This window comes from Schistocerca serialis, chromosome 9 (genome assembly GCF_023864345.2).
Source record: "Schistocerca serialis cubense isolate TAMUIC-IGC-003099 chromosome 9, iqSchSeri2.2, whole genome shotgun sequence".
Lineage (NCBI taxonomy): Eukaryota > Metazoa > Arthropoda > Insecta > Orthoptera > Acrididae > Schistocerca > Schistocerca serialis.
This window is the reverse complement of record NC_064646.1, coordinates 138,793,469-138,807,297: the sequence shown is the minus strand read 5'-3', so window position 1 is coordinate 138,807,297 and position 13,829 is coordinate 138,793,469. Positions and strand designations below refer to the sequence as shown.

General features: G+C 45.1%; 1 protein-coding gene across 3 annotated transcripts in view; it reads right to left on the bottom strand.

The window, feature by feature from the left end:
* Positions 1-12,716, bottom strand: part of LOC126419844 (cytospin-A) — a 538,973-nt gene extending 526,257 nt beyond the window's left edge. For all 3 annotated transcript variants that reach the window (XM_050087094.1, XM_050087096.1, XM_050087095.1), the window contains exon 1: positions 12,382-12,716. The gene's annotated coding sequence lies outside the window, so the exon portion shown is untranslated. The remainder of the gene's footprint in view (positions 1-12,381) is intronic.
* Between the last annotated feature and the right edge of the window lie 1,113 nt (positions 12,717-13,829).

Here is a 13,829-nt window from a genome sequence, read left to right as displayed (position 1 = left end):
TAGATTACTGTTAGACAGGGCTGTTCTTTTGTAGGTATTATTAAAAGTCAGAATGCGTTGCGCTAAAATATCGTGTGTCAGTTTAAAAAATGGCTCGGAGCACTATGGGACTCAACTGCTGAGGTCATTAGTCCCCTATAACTTAGAACTAGTTAAACCTAACTAACCTAAGGACATCACAAACATCCATGCCCGAGGCAGGATTCGAACCTGTGTCAGTTTAGAAACGATCAGAATAAGTAAAGAGGAAACAGTCTCAGTACGTTCAGTTTCACTCTGAAGTTTCAAAATCGCGTAACGTAAAAGTTTTACCAGCAGTCATTCTTTACATGCAAAGGGGAAGTTTCAGCATTGATGCCAGTTGCTAATTATCGTGACAGGATATACACTGGATGACTTAAGGCATTTCATTGTACAACCATTCCTACCATTATAACGCGCACGAACCTGTTTGATTCCGCAGATAACGCCCCTGATATCTGGGCCACTGTACCAAAAATTTCCGATGATATGTAAGCCTGTAACATGGACTCGCACGGTTGTTAGTACATGTTATCACCGAACAACGTTCTTTGTGTCCTGCAGTCTTATCTTTATCCAGTGACCACGGAATCTGCCTTACTTCGACAGACAAGGTTCTTTAAGTTACAATATTTCGTAATGTGATGGACAAACGGTCTGGTTGTTTAGCCCTTTCCAGCTACTGTGATTCCACAAACGCGTCAACTCAACCAAACAACCGATGACCACATATCTTGGAAGTGCCAAATATTATACCGTCTCCTCCATCTATCACCATTTCTTGAACGCAGTTCTGAAATGAAGTCTTCCTATTTTAACGTTATAGGTCCTGATTAAAATAAAAATAAATCAGCTGTGGAGAACAAAATGATCGGCATTTTAACTTGCAAGCTTTTCCGATGCCTCCGATGAGGACAAATTAGCATCAGTTCCACATGGGAAGACGGCGACGGGTGCATTGAGGGAGGAAATGTGATTATTCTACTCATTTCATGGTAATTTACGACAAGCCGACCGAAGGACATTAATAATGTGATCGACTAACACAGCGCACCATTTGCGTACTGCGACCGTCACGCAGGCTCTACAGCGTTAAAGACTGTTTATTGGCTCGATACAGGCGTCAGTGTGTCAACACTGAAGACCTGAAATCAATTTCGGTGTAACGATGTTAGAAGAATGTATTTCTCACTTATCTCCTTCGCCACGGGCGTACTTATGCATGCTTGGTGCCCACTGTGTGCGTTTCCGACACCTCATTGCTTATCTGAAGGTATCTGTTGTTGGCTCCGTCGTACTATGTCAGTTTGGGCATCGAATACGAACACATTGTGTATTCTGTAAGAAAAGTACAGTGCGTGACTCAGTGTACTTCCTCTCACTTATTTCCGTGTTCAGAGAGACCAAAATGACTATGCAACTGTACGAACCCTTCTCTCCGTTGTCTTCTTGTGATGATCCCTATAGGCGATATATGACCATTGCAGCAGATATTCTGACAGCTTTTCTCCAATATCTGTTCTACAAAATTCACGAGAACAGCTTCGCTTTGGCTATAAAATGTCGCAACTGATGCACGCTCAGTGATACAGTCCAGTAGCGACATGAATGCCATAGGGATTATTATATGAAGACCTACAGCCCTTCATACGGTGACATACGCGAAAGGGACGTTTTTGTATTAGTTATTAAACCAGTGACAGTGGTGGGAAGGTGACGGCGTGTACGCCACTAAATTCAGGACGGTCCGCCATTTCCGCGTTGCGATGCGGTAGGTGACGTGTGTCGCCATTTTAATCGCACACTTTCAAATTGCAATACGACCCGACAACATGTTACAACTTTCAGAAGAACAGGAAATACGCCAGGGAAATCCGGGAGGTCCTGATAAAAAAATCACCATTGTGAGAGAGGCTATCATCAAGCGTTCGAGAGAATGGCAGTCACTTGGATGACATAATTTTACTTAAGTGGTCACTTACTAAATCAAAGGGAAGATGTTAATCCTCTCAGAGTTCATTCGTTGCATTTGCGGACGATGGTCCAATCATAGTATGACCTTGCGGATAACAGGACCGTCAGGGACGATACTTACTATTAGTTCTGACGCACCATACAACTGATTGATTGAGAGTGTTTATGGGGCCAAACAGCGAGCTCATCACTCTCGCGATTCCGAAGTTAATCACGGAGGAAAGAGGATCCACTAAAAGTGGACGGATCCAGGCAGGGGAGTCCAATTATACAATAATAAAGTTAAAACACACGCAGTAAATGGCATGAAAGGTGAGAGCAAATCCAAAAACGGGGAAAAAAGAGCGGTCTTTCCATTAGGGAGTGGTCATCGGGTCCCAGACAGAGAAGACATGAAGAGAGGCCCCAACCACAACCACCCTGTCCCAAGAGTAAAGCAAAACCTTAGATCTGCAAATAAAAACCGCTTTACGGGGGAAACTGAGGACCAGTTCAACCATCAGTGAATCGCCTGCTGATATTAAAATTAAGGAATTTGGAAAACCAAAATTAGCAGAAAGGGCCAAAAGAAGGGGACATTCCACCAATATGTGGGATACTACATTGTGTGGGCGGTTCGTTACGCAAGAGGAAACGATGGGTGAGCCTGCTACGACCAATGTGTAGACGGCATAAAACAGTGGACTACTTCCGAGAGGGGCGAAAGGAAGAACGCCAGACTCCTTGATTGTGCACAGTTCATTACCGTGGGCAGTCCGCACCAGATGTCATTCCACTTTTGAGCAAAGATATTTGACGTAGATCCGCATATCCACAGCTGCAATCATGAAAGGGAATGGTGGTAAGTAAATAACTTCTTCTCTAGCCCAAAGGTCAGCCAGTTCATTCCCTGGGATGCCCACACGACTTGGGACCCAGTGAAAGACAACGGAGCAGGCGGTACGGCGTAGGGCGGAGAGGTGGTCATGGATAGCAGAGGCCAAAGGGTGACGAGAGTATCATCGGTCAACAGTCAGCAGGCTGCTCATTGAGTCCGTACAAATTAATACACTGTGGAGGGACGCCTAAAAAACGAAATGGAGGGCTCTGTGGATGGCTAGAGCCTCTGCTGTGAACAAACTACATGATCCCGGCAATAAATGGTATTCTAAGCCAGTAGGAGACGCGAAAGCGTATATCACATTACCTATTGTCTTAGAACTATGAGTGTAGAAGATAGTGGCACCCTGAAACTCTGCAAGGATGGCACGTACAAGACGACGGAAAACCGTAGGGGCGATAGAGACCTTGGTCCCTGGAACAGGCCTGTCCTAATCCATAGTCTAGGCACCATCTAATGGAGATAGGAAGTACACGGGACTTATTGTAGTGAGTGAAGATGGAGATCCCGACAGAGGGAAGTGAGACGCAGTCGAACCAGCAATCCCACCCGTGGCCGGTTGTCAGGAGGAAGGCACCCCTCGTTTGATAAAGGACTGCGTACACGGGATGGTCAGGGACTTGGCGAATGGCGATTGCATACGAAACCAGGCGCTGGTTCCGTCGTATGTGTGAAGGGGGAATCGCCGCTTCTGCGAGAAGACTGTCAACGCGGCTATGCGAAAGGCACCAACCGCCAGACACAGCCCGCAGTGGTTAAGAGGGTCAAGTATTTGCAGATTGGAAGGAAACGCTTAACCATAAACCTGACTACCATAATCTAGTCTGGACAAGACCAGAGCACGGTAAAGGTGGAGAACAGTGGTACGGTCTGCACCCAAAGATTTGTGGGCCAGAACATTAAGCTTCTGCATACGTGTAGTCCTTAGGTGGCGAATGTGGGGCAACCATCTCAAAAATAAGGCCCAAGAAACGAGACTGTGCTACAACACCGAGGAACTGGTCGTCTGAACAGAGCTCTGGATCAGGGTGTACTGTGGGTCGTTTTGGAGGGAGGACACAACATATGACTAGTTTCTTGGCCCATAAAAAGCTTATATTGGCTCAGATCTGATCCGTCCTGCACAGGATAAAGGACCACTCCACTGAGAACAAGTACCTTGCTATTTTACAAGAGGGAGATTGTGCCTGTGACGCGGCGCTAAGCGCCTACAGATATCGCTCAGAAGAGCAGTGAGTGATAAGCGTAGCAAGTGCTGACAGGCAACAGTGAGTGACAGATTCCAACCTGCGTGCTCTCCCCTACCGCACAGGTGATAGGGCAGGAATGCTGCCGGTGAGCGCCGCCGACTGTGTACCAGAAATGTTTGCACAGCTTATTTCTGCTGCGCACAATGAAGAGCGATAAGGATCAAGCTCCTACACAGAAAGCTATTCCTGGGCTCGTAATTTCGGCGAGAGCCTTCCGTGAGCGCGAGGAGCATTGCAGTCACGCACGCCTGCGATCGATCAACATGTGTTATCTCGCGACCGGGAAGAATGTCAGGCGGGCTTAAAAGCTCGTAAACAAAGGCTCACCAGCAAAGGCCACCGCGGTCACTGAGCTTACGATGGAGAGGTGTGGATAAAGAGGTCGCGTTGTTAAAGATAGTCAACAAATTACTGAGGGTAGAAGAAATCGCAACCCCTTCGAGCTGAATAATGTCATTAAGGACACTGCTTCACCGAACATCAGATTAAGTCAGCAAGAATGCTACCTGGAATCAGACGAAAATCTACTCCGTGTCTGCAAATATATCTCCTGTAATACAGCGGTCAATCCGTGTGCAAGGAATGATTAAGTGCACCTATGGTACGCAGACATGGATATACTGGAGTGTTTACCATTTAAGTCTACAAAACAGTATACGAGAGAATAAAAATTACTTAGAACTTGAATGTCAAGAGAAAGTGGCTACAGAAATAGTAAACTTTCTTTCAGTCCCGATTCTACAAGCCTAATATTTAAATCGAAAACAGCTGGTTATGTACTCCATTGTCAGATTAGGCTGACGCTTAATTGCATGACAAAGAAGCATGACAGTTCATCTTTGGGAATGCACATACAGTCTGGTAATTTTGTTATGGCATATTTGCACGATAAATGTTTTGAACACGAAGGCTATTTCCTTTTATACTGAAATACAGTAAGTTTTAGATGGTTAAAATCAATATACACGCATGATAACTGTGGTTTGTCCGTCCGTGCTGCCGTAACACCGCAATCCACCCCTGCAGCAGTATGTATTTCTAGGGGGAAAAAATTGGATATTTATAATGTTAGAGATTTTACGAGTATTTTTGAATTCTAACTAATATTCTCGAATGTTGTAAAATAGTGTCGGATATCCTAAAGTACTCCGGGGTATTGTAGATTATTGCCCAGTTTTCTTTACCGTTCTCGAATATTTATGAATGTTTCGAGATATTCCGAATGTTCTTTCTACCGCATATAGAAATGAATAAATGGAGGCAATTTATTTCATATCAGGGCATTGTCGTTAAGTACTTAACTGGATTCATGAGTACTTAAAAGTATTTTTTAGCGTTCGAGAGTCCTTGAGCGTGAAATATTAACAGTTTCAAGATTTTTTGAATGTTCATTTTGCATGTTCTCAAGTGATCTGGAATATTCTTAGAAGACAAATGAAAATGAAGAGCGATGTGGGTCTTTTTTAGATAGCATTTAATAATTGTGTTGCAAAACGTAAAAAATTTTCAGTCTAACCCACTTTGGCATTACCGTTCACATTCGCGGCCATATCCACCCCAAAGCGCACAGAAAACATTCTGGAGTCACCATGTAAAATCTGTTGTCAAAATTCAGTAAATGCCTCTGACATTTGGGACACTAGCTCTTTCTGTCGACTTACTGATGCGGAGCCATTAAGGCTGCCCGCTTCTTTAAGTACGATTTGGCAGTATCAATGATGTTTGAATTTCTTTCGTAACATTAGTATCGTTAAGAGTGCTGGCAGATTAAGCGATACTATTCTGTCTGCACTAATATTGTAATAAATACGCAAAATAATACATTACACTGTAATATCTAGATTTGTCTAGTGAATACCAGTCATTCGTCTGATCAGTATTCAGTTTATAAAATATTTAACTTCGTTGAATCGAGGGTGTAAGACTTACAAAAATTTCACCTTTCTTTTCTCATAACGAATAAAATTACGAAAAGGAAGAGCTTTTCTATTTAACTTTGCTTAAATTAAGTTTTTGCGTGTGATTCAAGCTCAAGCCATCATCCCATAACTTTTTTCTCGAAAAATTTAACTTAGACATATTATGTCACCTTCGCTATTTCGAACAGCTGATTTATTGCATAGTTAGTTACACCCGTTATCATTGTATTGTATTGTATTGTATTGTATGTTAACCGGGGACCTAGAAACGACGGAGAGGCTCCGTCCCCGCCACAGCCGCAGTAGTCCACATCCCCACGACCCCACGACGACTACGGCAGTCCACTCCTCCGCCGCCCCACACCGAGCCCAGGGTTATTGTGCGGTTCGGGCTCCGGTGGATCCCCACAGGGAACGTCTCACACCAAACGAGTGTAACCCCTATGTTTGCGTGGTAGAGTAATGGTGGTGTACGCATACGTGGAGAACTTGTTTGCGCAGCAATCGCCGACATATTGTAACTGAGGCGGAATAAGGGGAACCAGCCCGCATTCGCAGAGGCAGATAGAAAACCGCCTAAAAACCACGCACAGACTGGCCGGTCACCGGACCTCGACACAAATCCGCCGGGCGGATTCGTGCCGGGGACCAGGCGCTCCTTCCCGCCCGGAAAGCCGTGGGTTAGACCGCACGGCCAACCGGGCGGGCCCTACCCGTTACCATACTACATACATCTAGCAGTCTCAACAAAGTTGTGCCAAATAAAATTACGCTGCAGCCGAGACAAGAGTGACGCCAGTGCAATGGCTTGTACATGGTCACAGAATTATGACCTTCCTTTTTGCCCGTTGATCCAGACAGAGAGACTCGACAATTATGAAAGAAATTGTCATGTTGATCTAACAATTTTCAGATTATTGTAAGCCGTTCTGGATAGGCACCAACCCATTTTCCGTCTGTCCGCGACGTGTGTAAGCTATTCCACATACAGACGGATAACAGCCTCAGAACGAACTAAAAATGTAAAATACGCAACAGATTTAACTTTCCTCCCTCATTGCCCGGCCCCCTTTTTTTTCTTGCTGTTGTGTTTCTCGTAGTAACACCATAAGTCATTGTGTTGCTGCTTCCACTAAGTTTCGAGGAAACGTGGTAATCAGGAGGAAATCTGTGCCTGTGCTGTTTCGTGCAGGTAACACTTCAGATAAACAGTGTCTGTGACAAGCGACACCGCGCAGCCCATTCAGCGCGAGCCCTGCCGCGGCGGCGGCGGCTCCAGCCAGGCTTCCATCACGTCCCCGTTCTCAGCGGGAGGTCTGGCCGCCACGAGACGCCAGTTTACAGCCGTCTGACTGGACAGCCTCATGACTGCAGAGAAACAGCACTTCGAATTCTAGCGACAATTACAGCAATCCTATAGGCGTTAACATTTCCGTAAATTCAATAACAATAAATAAATACAGCTTCATTGAACAGTGAGGAATAAAAAGGTACCAGGTTATGATCATAAAACTTCTGAACTGTTTATTTGTACATAAAGAAATATTTTTAATTTTTTTTGAAAACCTTGGTGGAAATTCAGACGTGTACGAGGTGAGTGGAAAATTCCAGTAGTGTGCAAATTACAGAAGCTTAAGTTCGCTACGCACAGTGTACGAAGTATATATCAAGATCTTCCGGAGAAGAGTTGATTTAACAGCAAAAGCAATTATGCACTCAACCGTTTGCCGTAACGGCAGATAGTGCACATTATGTGTTTTCCCCACTATATAGTTAACAGAAAAACTGTAGGAATTTCATGTACCTCCTTACAATGCTCTTATTGATGACGAGAAAGTATTTGAGAGGGTAAAGAGAACCGAAGTGTTTCAAATGTTACTGGACAAGTGTCTTCCATAGTATCCAGTAAATTAATACGAAATGTAAGAACATACCAAAATTTTAAATGGAATGACACTAGCTGTTTTTATTATTTCAAACTGACTGGTTCCGTGCAGTGTCGCTTGTCCTTCCTCAATTACACAAAATAAAAACAGACGTCAATTTGTTGTAACCCTGCGTTTGTAACGGAACTAAAAAATTTCTATATAATTACAATATTAAAGTTATGTTACATATCATTTCTCATATTACAGAGTAGCCATTCTTAACGGGAATCTCAGTTTGATTGTCAAATACTGAAGCCATAATTGTATGCTATCGGTTTATATTAAAATTTTAAGGTAAATTTGATAGGCGTAAAAGCCTATATTGTTAACGAATGCCCTCTACACGTATTAACGATGAAACTCTTATTTCCGTTGAGACTAGTTACTCCTTAGTTACAAGAATGTACGAAAACTATTCTAATTACGTATGAATTTCTTTAGCTCTGTAATATTCTAAACACCGGACTGGAAACAACTGTCATTTACTTTTACACTATTTAACAGGTGTGAAGATCTATGGCCGGCCGCGGTGGCCGAGCGGTTCCAGGCACTTCAGCCGGATCCGCGCGACTCCTACGGCCGCAGGTTAGAATGCTGCCTCGGGCATGGGTGTGTGTGATGTCCTTAGGTTCGTTAGGTTTAAGTAGTTCTAAGTCTAGGGGACTGATGACCTCAGATGTCAAGTCCCATACTGCTCAGGACCATTTGAACCATCTGAAGATCTACAATACTGCCCGAAAGACCTCAGCTTCTAACAATAAGAACAGCAATCGACTTATGGAAAATACATACTCCTACTTTTTTTTCTACAGAAAAGGATAGTGGATAGCTCCCCGTGGCAAATATGTCCAGTTTTGATTAGGTGCAGATTGTTTAATTATTCTCTTAGTTCTGTTACCAATTGTACGGCATTACATTAAGACAGAAAATGCACGTTACTTCGACCTAGCAAGTGATCAACTGAACGAAGATTCAAGTGAACGACGATTCAACAGAATACCACAAATACTGTCAACCGACTACCTGTCTACAGATGCCCTGTTTCGCTCTAATTCTCATTATAACCCACTACATCTTTCTCTCTGCCAGAAACAGTGTACAAGTTTATGGCTACATTAGTAGTTTTGTCGATGTACGAAGATTTCGCGTAGATGAGAACTCCAAAGATTTCGTTAACAGTTAACAGTTCAGTCGGTTGTAACTTGCTTATTCGGTTGTAACTTGCTTATTCGATTGTAACTTGCTGCTATTCGAACGTAGAAACTGAGCAGATTATTAGATTGGCACTAGTGTACAAATACAGCGTATGTTCTGTCAGCACACAAGGTCCACTTAAGCGCGACTACTCTGTCGCACGGTGTGAGCTTTATCTAGCCAGATCAGGTTAACGAAGAGCAGCATGACGTACTTCCACCGATAGCCTCGCAGCCCTGCAGCGTGCTGATAAGCAGAAGCCAAAGCACACTGCACGCCAATAACGCAACATTGCGACAATGAGCTTGCTACAGGAATGATCCCACCTTCCGATATAGTTTACCTTAAGAACTCAATATATCAAAAAGTGCCACAGGTGCATTCATAAGTACGGTTTGCGTTCCAAAATATTTCTCTGAGGACAGAAGTATTTAATCCTGTTGTGTATTATCTCTTCTGACACAGTGGAATTTTAAGTGGAAAGAGATTTCGTAAGCTACCTCTGAAGTATGAGCTGTCATCGCATAAAACCGTATGTTTTCGCACTGCGAGAATGCGTCGTAATTAGAACAGACAACGATTAACGAACGCTGGACCACAGTGCTTGCAGGCGAAGTAGCTGATGATTCGTGTGGTTTGAACGAACTACCCAAAGTTTGTCCTTGCAGTCAATGGGAATTGGTGTGGCGGTACAATCGTAGCTATACTAGAGGAACCTTTAATTATACAATGGTTGCAACTACACCGCATCAGATGCTCTCGTTGTTTCGTTAATTACTGTAAACGTCTATTAGGATACTACTTTGATAGGTGGATAATTATTTCCCCGGAAGTGGAAAAACAAGGGACGCCTTTTAAATGGCCAGAAGGAACTGCCCTAATCTCAAAGAAATCTTACTAATCGGTGCATAGACCTTAGTTCCGTTTCACAGACACGTTTTGAGTAAAACTCCTGTATCACCACAGTAATGGTTATATAATCAGTACCGCTGGCCAAATAAATATTTTCGAGAAAACAACAACCAAATTTTGAAAAAGAAAAAGAGGAATGGCTAATGTGAAGTAAAAGTTGCCGGCTACGTTATTGCGGTTTTCATATGGTTGAATTTACAAGTAAGATTTGCTGGCACTCCATGTGAATTTCAACCTGTTTAGTAGAACGTGTTAGCACAGCGACCGAACTATCGACTAAAATAAGACGACAATCTCTTATTACTCATTGTATTAGATACCACGTCTAGATGCTGTCCGCAAATTCCTTTAATGTAACGAGTGGGACTTATATTTTGCTAGAGAAAAAACAACCGTTATGATCAGTGTAACAGCTATATATAACGTGCAAGTTACGCCTGACGTCTTTAACAACGTGAATAGTTTTGTTTTTGATATCGCGAATCTTTTGTGCAGAACGAGCAGCTGACTTGGCTGCATAAGATGATCCGTTACGCAGCCAAGTCTTGAGACCTTGACAGGCAATTGACGGAGTCGTCTCTCGGCTCTGGATTAGCACGCACCACATAAAACCAAGAACGAGAAACAATGGAGACGTTTCGAATTAACATTTCGAACAAAACAAATAATATTCGTTCTGAGTAAGAGATTTTCACTGCACAGACACTCCAGTGTACGGGGAAATGAAACTGGTATGTAACCACAATGATCAGAACCACCTGGTAACTTTCGGACACTAGGTAACACTTTACGTAGGTCAGCAACCATGCGCTTTACGCGCTTTATTTCCGCAGCACCTGTTTTGACATTCAAGTACGATTTGATGGCACTCCATGTGCACGCCATGTTGGATTTTTGACTTTCAGATAAACATTATTTTACGTTCCTAAAACATGTATCAATTCACAGAACGTGATTCCAATTCGTTGTACGTCGACCATGTGGAAAATCCCCGCTGCGATTGTGTACCGTTCTGAACAGCTTACTGTCTCATCTCTGATAGCGGAAAAAAGGTTTGTTAACATATTACTTTCTTGCACACGTGTCACGTAAATATTGCAAGACGGTAAAAAATTGTGAAATGAGAGCTCAGATGAGAGCGTAACCACAGAAATTCTTCCGACGCATCATTCGCGAATGCAACAGGGAAAAAGTGAATGATGATGGTATCTTAAATACTCTCCGCAACACAATGTAAGGTGGCTTTTTGAGTGTAGTGTAGCGTATGTGGAATTTAAAACACAGCAATAGCGAACTATTGACAATATGGACGACGGTAGGAAGGTGTAATGAAGACGCGGAGGGTCTCACGGAGGGTATCATCATCCCGATACCCAAACCACACGGTGGCAGAAGGACAGGAGATTATAAAGTGGCTCTGAGCACTATGGGACTCAACTGCTCAGGTCATTAGTCCCCTAGAACTTAGAACTAGTTAAACCTAACTAACCTAAGGACATCACAAACATCCATGCCCGAGGCAGGATTCGAACCTGCGACCGTAGCGGTCTTGCGGTTCCAGACTACAGCGCCTTTAACCGCACGGCCACTTCGGCCGGCGACAGGAGATTATAGACCACTCACTCTCTTGAACTGCGACAGGAGATTATAGACCACTCACTCTCTTGAACTGCGGCTATAAGATTTTCGCACGCATCCTTGGTGGTCGCCTGCGGTCTTCAATTTCTGATAGACTCCTCAGAGATCAAACACGTCTCGGCGGGAAGAGTAACGCACATACGGCGCTAGGTGACTACCGAGATATCATCGCATTAGCAGCGGCATGCCGAGTGCGTGGGGCACTAGTCGCTGTTGACTTCGATCATGCGTTCGACAGAGTAAACTGACAAGACGTAATTCAGACACTTGGGTGGAATGAAGTGTGGTAAGTTGCGCTTGAAAATTGAAATTTTTCGCTGTATTATCCGAGACTGCTGAGTTTATAATAATAGCTACGTCATAGTGCAATTACGAAACGCGTAAAGGCAAAAATCACAAAAAAGGAATTAAGACCACCACAGCCAGCAGATAGGGTATTACCGTGGCATACTTCGATAAACATTTTATGCCGGCCGCAAGTAGGAATGTACAGGATTTCGTGAACAATAAACTATCCCGGCCAGTTGCCAGAGATGTGAGCGCTTTCCCTCTCTGCTTATAACTGGCCAAGGTCACTGAATAAATTTGATGCAGCACACGACACGAGCAACTGTGAACGGGGACGCCCCCTGCGCAGCCAGTGGACGACCGCTCGCAGCAGGTACCTTAGGGGCCACGCCCACGGCAGCGACAGGTGCCGCAGCGGCCTTGACCGCGGCGGCTCTCGACGGCGGCGACGGCGGCGCGGAAGGCCTCGCGCCAGCTGCCGGCTTCCTATTAGCGACGCCTGCAGCGGTCCTGCAGGGTGGATCGGTCGGCGGCTTATCGGCGCTCGTCTTGGGACAGGATGGACCGGCCGCCGCCTTACTGTTCGTTTCGCGGACGGGACCGGTCGCCGGCTTGCGTCCCGCACTAGCAGCCGGTCTCGGCCTGGCGGTCCCCGCGGCAGGTGGCTTAGCGGGCAGGGAGGCGCCGGCCGGCCGCCGGGCCGCTGCCGGAGGCGGAGGCGTCGCGGAGCGCCGCATGCCGCGCCTCTGTTCTCTTCCCGGCACGTCACGTGCAGAGCGGCGGCGGGCGCTCGGCTAAACTGAGGAGCGGCTGACGCTGCGGCCGCGGCTGCATCGGGCGGGTCGTGGCGCGCTCAGGGGCCGGGCCACGCCGCCTCCCCCACTGCCGAGCCAGCGCCGGCTGCCGCGCGCGATAACAAACAGCGCAGCGCCGCGCCGCGCAACTCCATGCCACGCCACAATGACTCATCTGCCGAGAGGTCGCGTCTCTGACCGCCAAAACACTGTCTCCGGCATCTCTCCTTGAATATTGTAGCAACCGCAGCAACAGCAGCAGCAGCATCATGCCTTCTACCAATTGGAGTAAAATAGCGCCTTGGTTTTAGGCTCAATAACTTTTGTCATCACCAGGTGATGGCAATCTGATTCTCTCAGCATCGCCTGATTTAATTCGACTACATTTATCATCATTTTGCTTTTGTTGACGTTTGTCTTCTATCCTCCTTTCAAGACGCTGTCCATTCCACTCAACTGCTCTTCCAAGTCCTTTGCTGTCAGACAGAATTAGTATGTCATCGGCAAACTGTAATATTTCTGGCTTATTCAGCATCGTATTAGGCTCCAGGACGCTATTCCCAGGGCAGTGGAGATGCAAGAAGCATAGAGATGACGCAATGCTGGATGAGGTACCTGTGACAGATGTTAGATTCGGCACCATTCCCGTGAGAAAGACCGCCTGCATGATGCTGCTGCTCTGTGATTGACTGCTGTGTTCGGCGGTAGGGCGCCTAAACGTTAAACTTTAGTTGCTATTATTAATTAAACCTGTCATCCAAATTACTTCATTTTTTTAAAATAAACATCTCTCAACAGCCAGCTATCAAACAGTCATTTCAAAATTATTAAAATCAAAGTATTACTAAAACAAAAGACTGACGATATTACTGCCGATGCACTTTGGTGGCGTTCGGGTCACGCCTTGCTGGCTTGGCGCGCCAAGTGTCTCGGGCAGTCCGGCTCTCCAGTTCTGACCGTTCCAGCGGACAGACATGTTGTCTGTTATAGCAGTATTTCTTTCATGCAATTTTATTTACTACAGTTCCGAC